Source organism: Dermacentor albipictus, chromosome 2 (genome assembly GCF_038994185.2).
Source record: "Dermacentor albipictus isolate Rhodes 1998 colony chromosome 2, USDA_Dalb.pri_finalv2, whole genome shotgun sequence".
NCBI lineage: Eukaryota > Metazoa > Arthropoda > Arachnida > Ixodida > Ixodidae > Dermacentor > Dermacentor albipictus.
Genome location: NC_091822.1, coordinates 53,865,854 through 53,876,644, shown reverse-complemented (window position 1 = coordinate 53,876,644; position 10,791 = coordinate 53,865,854). Strand labels below are relative to the sequence as shown.

Sequence of the window (10,791 nt, the reverse complement as noted above, 5' to 3'; positions counted from 1 at the left end):
AAGTGCGGTATCGCCGCGCGGCGATGGAAGGAGCGAGAGCGCGCTCTTTCTCGTCCGAGGAGAGGAACTGGATTTCTCAGGGCCGCACTCTCTCCGCCGTAGCGGGCGAAAGTGGTCCGCCCGCTAGGCGGCGTCCTGCCGTTGTTGCGTTGCTGCTTGCCCCGACGTCGAGGACCGCCGCTGGACCGTTTGAGTAACGGCCCGCCGCCACGCCAGGACCACCCACGGCTGTCAGCTAGCGCCTCGGCCGGGGCGCGCAGAATCGCCTTTGATGATGGCCTTTCAAAATACCGTGTTGCGGCGGCCCGTCACGGACGCCGGTGTGTCGAACCGTTGCGAACCGATACGCCGCGTACGCGTTGCAACTTGCCTGCCTTCCCTTTCGCGACCCCTGCTGTGGGAAGGAAGTGGACGCAACTCGTAACGGGACCCCCATTCACACAAATGCACCCCAACCGTACACGGAGGCGACGGCGACGGAACCGCTTTTGACTTTCGCGGTCCTCTTCAATCACCTTTCGTTATTTTTGTTTGTACAGATATTCTTATAGCAGCCCGTTCTCGACTGCCTGTCAATCGGAGGGCATATGGCGTACGCTATTGGAGAGATGTCCAGCCCAACGGAATGATCCGTGGTGCTTGTTCGAAAGGTGAGCCACCGACGAATTTTCGATGCAGACGGGCGCGGCCTTCCTTTGAACTTGCCTCCGTGCATAGGGAAGATATTTGTAGCGGGACGCTGGTAACTGTCGATGCGCGGCCTCGTGACGGCGGTTCCCACGCCTAACGCTGAGGACGGCTTTTATCAGTCGCCGGTGGTGTCGCTCTTGTATCCAGAAAAAAAAAAAAGAACGTGAGATGTCCCTTCGCGCGCTTCCGCGTTCTTCACGCAGACTGGTCTACGGCCTCGACACATTCGATTGCGCATTTTGTTGTCGTCTCTGACAAGATGATAATTCTGCAGGGCCGACGACCTTTGAAGTGGCTTTTATTATTTTTCGTGTGCCATCATGGACGTTGGAGAATTTTCGGCATAGAAGCTGCAGAGCCGCGAGAACGAGTTTGGTAACAGTATACTCAATGAACGACGCTACAAGACGCTGTTCCTTCACTGAGCACCAGTCCCTGCTTGAAAAGCTCAAGAGGCTTTGTTCGTTCAGGTTCCCTTCCGAGCTCACGAAATTGGTGGACGTATCGTCAATTAATGTCGAGAAATTTAATCGCCTGGTAATTCAATCCCCTGGTAAGTGCTATGCACGTATCTGTTCAGTTAACCTTAGCTCCAGGCACTTCCTTTTTATCAGATGATTGAAGGGGTTCAACAAAAAAGAAAAACACACGCACAAAACAGCGTTCAGTGTAGGAAAGTATCCCTGTACAAAGCTCACTACGTGGGAGACAGTCCATATCACCGGTTCTCTCTTATCAGCATCACTAGTAGGACCGGATATCACATATGGGTATCTTCCGGGCCATAGTACAAGGAAACACGAGCTGCCACAGCTATCATCCACTGCCGCCGGATGTCCCATGGCAAGTTACCGTCCTGAGCGCGTTGTTCCTACCACCAGTGATCCTGAAATACGGGCAAACAATCCTCACAGGCAGCTCGAAGGTGAAGGTATGTCTCAAAGGGAAGCACATATCATTTACCCTACTCAGCTTTAACTTGGGACTTTACCATTAAGTCCAGAATGCATAATTCAGGTGTTGCAACTTCGCCTCGCTCCATGTTCCAGCGTAAGAATGAAATCCGGAGTAATTTACACGCCCGTGCCATTAATACTTGTCTATCAAGCACATTGATTACAACACATTGCCATTTTTAGACTATAACTTGCATATTGTTGTTTGCATCCCGACACTTGATATTTACCGGCAGTAATTGGCATGTTTACCGATGGTCGAGGACAATCAACACCAACCTCTTTGACAATGCAGGAATTTCAAGCTTGGAACTGCAACTTAGTAGTACTGAAAATTGCGGTGCTAAGCGTCATCAATGGAATTGATGAACTAAAAAAAAATGTGAAAAGTTTTTGGTGGTTGACTCTCTGCTGTGCTATGTCAAGCCTTAAAGCATGGCGAGGCTAGTCATACAAAATGCACTCGGGCCAAGACCACTGCCAAAACAAGCACACGATTCTGCTGATATAAAACAATAATTTTCTTTGGGAGAAAAACGCGCTCAATATTGTACATATTGTGAAACAATGACAGTGTAGCTTGCATCACCATTGCATAAATACATCACGCTGACGTAGCCACGAGTTTCTAATTAGTAGTGGAAATCATATGGTTAGGGCTGCCATGAATTGTTTGAGCTCACTACGAACCATGTATGCAATTTTAAATCGTGTTACTCTGTGTAGTCTCAAGGCCTGGTAACGAGCAAACACAATAATGCGCAAATGCTATGGATTTCAGCGGCTGAGGACGAGCTTGATTACCGCCTGCGGAGGCAACATTCCGGTGAGCACAGGAAGCAAACAAAGCTCATTGCCGAAATTTTTATACGCCTTGAGAAACCCCAAATAGTGGCCAAGGTTAACCCATCATGCTCCAATACTACGTGCATCATGGCCGCTTGTAATTTTGATCATTTCGGCCAAATCGATCAATTAATAAATCGAGAAATTAATGAATCAGAAATTGCTGACTTTACTCGTTTGATCGTAGGAAGCGGTATTCAAACTTTCTCCCTTAATCGGTTTGGTCGCTATCTGCTTCTTGCCTTCCAGTCCACCGCATACACTTCTAGACGATTGGGCCAATTTGAGATACAGGCTCACGAGATACAGATACGAGTTCCCGAGTTCGAGATTATGGCCTTACTGCCTACTACTATACAGCACAGCAACGTCATTTATTACGAATCAGTAGCTGTGAACAGTCGGCAATGCTTGCTTCTTTTCCTAGAAACACGGGCTACCGGTCGAGTGAGAATGTCAGATTCCGAATGATTGCGGGCATGCATGACTGCACGAATTCCCACCGTGGCATGCTTGTTGCCTCCGCCATTGACGGTGCGGGTACTCGCGATTGCTGAGTGGACCCAGAATCTCCGAACGTCGAAATTATCCCTGCAGCACGGTTCTGGGCTTCGCCACTGGCTGAAGAAGTTTCACCGAGGTCCTTGGCCGAAAATCATATCACCGAAGCCCTACGCTCCTATAGTTTTCTTTAGTTTCACTGCTTTAGATTCGAGCCTATCGACGAGTCCCCCGGACACAAATTTCTGCGCGCTTACGTCCTGTACTACACCACCGGCCACGGTGACCCTTCGCTCGCTTATTTTCTTTCTCTTTACCTTTCCTTTGTCTAAAGTAGCCAGATGTGGACCTTTACGTCGGACCGATTTCTCTCCCTTTTCTCGAATAATCTCTGTGCTCTCTTGTTAGCTTTAAACGTACTTGCAATTTAAACTGATGCGTTGGCATCTATAAAACAAACTTATCCGCTCCTTCCTTCCTCTTCCACACACCACTCCACATTCCAGGCTCGCGCCATATTGGCTCAGTTAGGACGCGCTTCTTCGCCAAACGCCAGGCACTCTCCAAGTCTTGACAAAACACGCCGTATTTTTTTCTAACGCAGCTCACGCACCCCGCCACTGCATTCCATGACACATTCGGCGACCTCGAGCATCGTTTTGGTGCCCTCCTGCTCCTCTCTTGCTGTCGAAAGGAGGAACGACAAATTTCCGCATGCCGCCTCGCTGATCGCAGTCTACGAGTCACAAAAATCTCCCCCCCCCCCTTTGGTTGCGGCTTGTTCTTAACCGTGTGGTGATCGCCTGCAGCTATACAGGAAATGAGGAAGTCGAACGTGGTGGTCTAAGTACGGGGCAGGCGTTCCTTGCCGTCGGTCCAGGACGATAACGGTTGTTTCTCGTCAACCACCTATGTCGCATATACAGTAATAAAAAAAAACGCCATTGAGCATAGCTTTACGGTTGGTATACTGCCGGGGACACTGGTGCACAGCTTAACAGCTGCTTTAGGAGCGAGACAAAATACAAAGTAGCGACCTTGTATTATCGGCGATAAGACGGGAGATTCCCGAAGAAACGCCGTGTCTATATACGGTATTTCTTCCAGCTGCCAAGCGAACAACTTTTGCCAATCGAGATAGAGGTCGGCTCAGAGAAAAAAATAAGAACTACAGACATCTGTGACATTTTAGCAGAGCGCTCTCTTGCGGAGGATGCCCGAGAACGAGTTTGGAAGGGGAAAAAAAGAAGAGAACAAAAATGGCAGACGCGGCGTAGCTTTGCATCCACAATGAGCCTGACCGCACCGCGGTTGTGTTCGTTTTCCTTGCGGTCGCATCGAACACGCGCTGCTGATCATTCGCAGAGATAGCCGCGTGGCCAGCCTGCTACGGCATTCGAAGAGCGGCGTGTCGCAAGTCGAAGCTGAAGTAAGGAGCGTGTGGCACGCCGCGCGGTCTGGCGGATGCGTGACGGGAGACACGAACGCCGCCGCGCTTGACCCTCCTGGTGCCAGCTGGATGCATACGAGAGAGAGGGAGAAATAGGAGAGAGGAAAGGCAGGGAGGTTAGGGAAGTTAACCAGACGCACGTCCGGTTTGCTACCCTGCACTGGGAGAGGGGTGCGGAGACGAAGAGAGAGAGAGAGAGCGCGACCGAATGTGGGCACGCACCATGACATCACTCTGCGGCACAGCAGATCGCAGAATTGGCCCGGAAGGAACTTATGAAAACTCCTGTACAGATTTGGTCGACGGAGGTGTTTAGCCCATCAATAGATGACGCGTGTGGTGAGAAAGGAAGACAAGAACACAAGGCCTTCATCAAGTCTTGAACATTGTGATTCGCTGGGACTACGTTGTGCCACTGGAGCGAGTCTGGTCAAAGAGCTTCGGGTACTGTCTGCGACAAAAAATAAATGGAATGTTCCTTTAGTTAACTTTTCGAACAAGAATAAGGTCACATAATTAAATAGAATTTTTGGTGCTTTCAGGCATACGTTAAAATACAGAAAGAAGGTGGTGCATTATCAGAAGCAACGAGTAAGTTTTATTTAGAAAATATTACTCTGCGTGCTATATTTGTTGGGCTGCGGAAGGGTGGAAAGAATCTAGGGAACAATAGTTGATATGTATTTGTGCTCATATTAATAGTAATTGTTCTATCCGTCGACCTTTAGATAGCTATGGTCGACGGGAGTAAAAGCCGAAGCAAGTGATGAAATTCTGGACGTAAGAATTCAAGAAGAAGAAATAAAGAACACTTTAGCACACACCCTTAAGAGGAAGCTTTAGCTCAGCCGCAACTTCGACGCGGCCTATTCAAATACATGTAAAACGCAAACGCAAAAACGCTTTCTTGAGAGAACCCCTGCACCGATTCTTATGAAATTTGTTGCATTTGAGAGGGAAAGGTAAGTTTTAGTGACTGTTGAAAGCGGAATTTCGATTTAGGGCACGAGTGTTGTTAAAAGAATATCAGAACTTTCAAAGTTCGAAAAAAATAGAAGGACGAATTTATAAATTAATAGCTCTCCGTGAAAAGCAGATATCGTGGTTTTGCAAACGGCGTCCCTCAGACCATTCAAAGCGGACAAATTTGTAATGTCAATTTATGTCTTACGTGAATTTGTTAGGTTGTGTAGAAGGGTTCTGCAAAAGCTGTAATTTCATATTACCAAATTTTTCAACATTTATGTATAAGGTACCAATTTTGTCCGCCTTAGATGAACTATTATATGCAATTCCCAGAATTTTATATCATTTTTCATTGTTGAGTTACAGAGTTGTAAACTTGATAGTTTCGTTTTCTGAAAATTTTTGATTTTCCCATTTTTTAATAAAAGCTTGACGAGCTGAATAAAAAAATTCGAAACCAACAGTCACTAGATTTTAAGTTTTTCTTTTAAATGCAACAGTCAAATTTGGTCCAGTGATTGCACAGAAAAAGGAATTCTGCTTTTACATGTATTTAGATGTATTTAGCTTCCTCTTAACATTGCTTATGCAATAATTACATTAACAAGGAGTTTAAGCTCGCGCTCTTTTGCCGGTAATGATGACGACGCTACCGATAAATTCGAGAGCACAATTCTGTGCAGCCGTGACCATCAGGCGTGTTGTGCCACGACGACTTCGCGATGATGAAGGCAGAGTTTTCTCACGAGCACATGCTGACACAGATAAAGGAAATCCGCCTCAGCAGAGCCTTTCTTGCTCATACAATTTGCTGAATTTCCCGTAAGTAACATGTTTTTGAATGCGGACACGTTCACAGGTGAATAATTCGGGGGTCTGCTGACTGTATCGTGACTTATGGACGATAGAGCAAACCATAAGGCGCCAGATTATTAGAACTTCGCCGACAAAAATAAAGTAGATGTATTAACAATCTCACACAAGCCAACCTTTACTGCAACAGCACCAAACTGCTCGAAACTGGGTTTGCATTGCCCATCCGTTCGTACCGTCGATCAATGGTCCTATCGGTCCGCTTATCCTGTTATCATGACGACAACTGCTACCGTCACCGACGATAGAACGATGCTCATTTTGCATCGTCAGACCACCTCTTCACAGCGTGAACAAAAATAAGACTTCTCCACAACTACTTCTACGGGGACATTAACCCATGCCAGTGAAACAATGTGAATTTGGAATAGAGCCCGCTAAACCACTATGCTGTTGCGAAAAAATGTAGCGCAGAGAAATCAGTGAGCAGTCTTGCTCTCCAAGCGGAACAAGGGCGCAAAGAAATCAAGTGCACAGTACGGACGTTCACTTAGAGATGGAGCCTGGTGGATAGCTTTTAAGGAAACGGAGGGGTCAGGCGTCTAAAAAGCTTGGTTATCCCTTCCAGTCTGTTGGTAGCCGTGGGAGGTTCACTGTTAAAGAAGCTGAAAATAGCGCCCGCTACAACCACACAGGAAACGCGCAAGCCGAAAAAAAAACTTTGTTGTAATGCCATGCATAAATTCAGTTTCGCACAAACCGAAGAAAATCGAACGTAAGCTTGGGGTGGACGTTGTTTTCACAGCCTCTTGTAAGATCTCTAGATTGTGCTCCCTACTTCGTGATCAGAGCAAAAAAAAAAAAAAAGCGTGAAACGTGGATGTGGGAAGAGGCACGTAAAGCCCTTTGTCGCTTGTGCCACCGAGTTCGTCTACGAGATTTCGGTACGCTGCGGCGTAGTTTACATTGACCAAAGAGGTCGATACATAAACGACCGGCTCAAGGAGCACTGATCGTCTTTGACGGATGTAGCGGGTGGAATGCACTTACCTGCGCACATCAAAGGTTGCGGTTGCACTTCGCTCTTTGACAATGCAACGATTGCAAGCAAGGCCAATGACAGACTGGGGAGGGAAATTATTGAGGTGGGCAAGATATGTGCAAAATCAGCCAAATGCGTTAGCGTCCCACGTCAGTGGCACTAACGGATAAAAAAATAAGTTATCCTAGCAGGCCGTTTTCTTTTTTGAGCTTTTGCATGTGAATCTGTATAAGCCTTGTATCCACCTTTTGAATGAGCATGCGCCCCCCCCCCCCCTCCAACTCAGTAGAAACCACTAATTAAAATTCATTTTTAAGGGAGCGTCGGTCCTGTCCACGTAATTTCTTTCCAACCTTATCCCGCTCAGTGGCACGAAATGGTGCACCAAATGGCGCATCAGTCAACGATCCCGAAGCTCACCTCAAATGTCACGTTGCAGTCACGTCAGGCAGGTAGATGGATGGACGTTGTCCCAATTAATGATGGGAAAAATTTTGACCAACCTTGGACACGTTCTAGAAACTTGCTACAATGCCATATCGGCACCTCACCTTGAAAGCGCACCAAGTAAATTAAATTAAGCATGATGCACCAAGATAATCTCCCTCAATTATATTCAAATAGTACAATGTTGCACTGCATTAAACAGACGGAAAGATTAACAAAATTATTTTGCCGCACAATATGAATACAAGGTTTCAAAAAGGTATGATTTTATCTAAATAAATAGAGCCTGCTTAGACAGGGGGAGTCTCAGTGCATTAAAGTCTGTCAATGTTCGTAGTTCGAATTCGACAACATGCAGCACTATTTCATAGAGACAGGAAGTTGCGTGCAGTACAACGATGAAACGGTCAGAACTTATCCACACTATTCGTTATGAGCTGTAGCACAAAACAGACACCTTTCATATATATATATATATATATATATATATATATATATATATATTTAAGTAAACAGAAAATCAGACATCCACCCGTTCGTAGCAACTGCTACAAAGGAAACCCATATGGGTTCCTCGAAAGAAAAGCCTGGCAGTTGAAGAAAAATTCGTCCTGGTCCGGGACTCGAACTCGGGACCACAGCCTTTCTGGGGCAGCCGCTCTACCATCTGAGCTAACCAGGCGGCTAGCAGAAGGTAGGACGAAGTCGAATATGTCGACAACTCTAAGCACAGGCAAGAGTTTTCACGTAATAGTTCTGCGGAAACCCGCAAGGTGGAGAGATGTAGGTAAATAAAGAGAAAATCAGACATCCACCCGTTCATAGCATCTGCTACAATAATAAATAAATATATATATATATATATATATATATATATATATATATATATAAACGAGAAGGAAAGGGGTTAACCGAGGGTCCCGATTTTATTATTCATATCATAAGAAGCCAAGTGGGTTCGGTTCCCACCTGCGGCAAGTTGTTTTTTCATGCACTTTAATTTCCATTAATTCTTCGTTTCTTTATTTCATTTATTAAGCACAAGTAATTTCCCCTATGTTGTTCTTGGTGTTAATGTTTGTTGGCTTCTTATGATATGAATAATAAAATCGGGACCCTCGGTTAACCCCCTTCCTTCTCGTTTATTCCATAACGAGGGTCTCGAATCCGGCTACATTGATGCCTTCAGGTAGCATATGTGGGTTTATTGACCAGTTGCCTTCACCCAAAAAGATCACGTTCGCGTGACGCCTGCGGCAAAAAGGACGTTCCACGTCCGCCGCCAAGGTCTGTGTGTGGTGGCGCTGGCTAACACTCCCAGGGTTCTACTAGGACACATAAATACCCGAGAAAGTGGATGGTAAAACAGCGCCGCGGTAGCTCAATTGGTAGAGCATCGCACGCGAAATGCGAAGGTTGTGGGTTCGGTTCCCACCTGCGGCAAGTTGTTTTTTCATCCACTTTAATTTCCATTAATTCTTCGTTTCTTTATTAAGCACAAGTAATTTCCCCTATGTTGTCCTTGGTGTTAATGTTTGTTGGCTTCTTATAATATGAATATATATATAATCGTAAGAAGCCAACAAGGACACCAAGGCCAGCATAGGGAAATTACTTATTAATTGAGTTAAAGAAAAGTTAATTAAAATGAAAGTGGATGAAAAACTAACTGGCCACAGGTGGTATACGAAACCACGTCTTGGCATTGCGCCACATGACACACGCTCTTACCAATTGAGCTATTGCAGTGCCGTTTCTTCGTCCCCTTTCTGGGGTATTCATGTTTTACTACTAGAACCAACCCGGGGAGTGTTAGCCAGTGCCACCACTCACTTGCCTTGGTGGCGTATGTAGAACTTCCCTGCTGCGACAGCCGTCCCGCGTGCCTGAACTTTTTGGCCGCCGGCAACTGGTCAATAAACCCGCACATCCAACCTGAAGGCATGACGTGCATGCCTAAGTAACAAGAAACATTTTTTCAAGATTGCCCGCTTGTCTGGTGCAACAGTCAATATTTTTCTCGTTACCTTAAGCATTTCCTAACCGTTGTATATGACATAATATATAACATGTTTATTAAGTGATATGCATATTTCCGCATCATTTATTAGAGATTATTCTCGCCTTTCTGTTATATTGATGTTTATTACTTCACCTCGTCGTATAATTTGGCATGTATCTTTGAATTTCTTTTTAATACGCGGATAGACTTTAAATAAAAAGGCTGTTCATCCGCAAACAAATAAGATAGCACTTGTGCAAAGAATGCAATGGAACGCAGTTCGTGAAACTCAGAGGCTACTGGAGGTCACAGCACATGTGTCATATAACCAGATGGGGGTGTATTGGCCATCTTGAGGGTCGCACAAAAGTTGTAGTAGCTTCTGACAAAGAACAACGAAACACTACTGGCAGCTACGACCCCTCGCATGCTCTTTATTAACTGTGGCTCCTCTCTCCTACATTTCACTGGCTGCTGCTTTCGTCCTTGGTGGATGCGACTAAATGTGCACGTTTTCGTTATTGATCAAAGACCTACATTGTTTTTTTTTTCACATTCATAATGCCACTATATGTGCGCGCCATCTTGTATTCACGCTTATTGTTATGTCCGTTGGCTTTGATTTTGGCTTGAGTAATGAGCGTGTTGTTATTCATGATGAAACTAAATCCACGCGTGCTTCTGAGCGTCGGCTACCTGCACTTGTACGGAGAAAAGGTAGGAATGGAGCTCTGTGTGCTCGCATTTAATTGCACTCGTCAAGGGTGGATCCTGGCCGGAATGTCAAAATTGAATGTTTACTTGTTTCTACGTGGGCCCATACTTCTTTCAATATATATATATATATATATATATATATATATATATATATATATATATATATATATATATAGACTGAAAGAGAGAGAGAGAGAGGGGAGAGAGGGATACATTCAATTCTTCAATTAAGTTCAGTTTTGTACGACCGCACCCTTCCCCTACAACAAACCTCCCTGTGACCGATGCATTCCTGTCCAGTTCCCCGGAGTGGTGGAACGCCATTATTTGAGGAATAATCAGGCGCACAAAATGAACAGAA

The 10,791-nt window shown here is 45.4% G+C and overlaps 1 non-coding gene across 1 annotated transcript; it reads left to right on the top strand.

The window, feature by feature from the left end:
* The first annotated feature begins 9,081 nt into the window (after positions 1-9,081).
* TRNAS-CGA (transfer RNA serine (anticodon CGA)) lies at positions 9,082-9,154 on the top strand. The gene has a single exon. It is a non-coding gene; the product is annotated as a tRNA-Ser (tRNA).
* Positions 9,155-10,791: the final 1,637 nt, after the last annotated feature.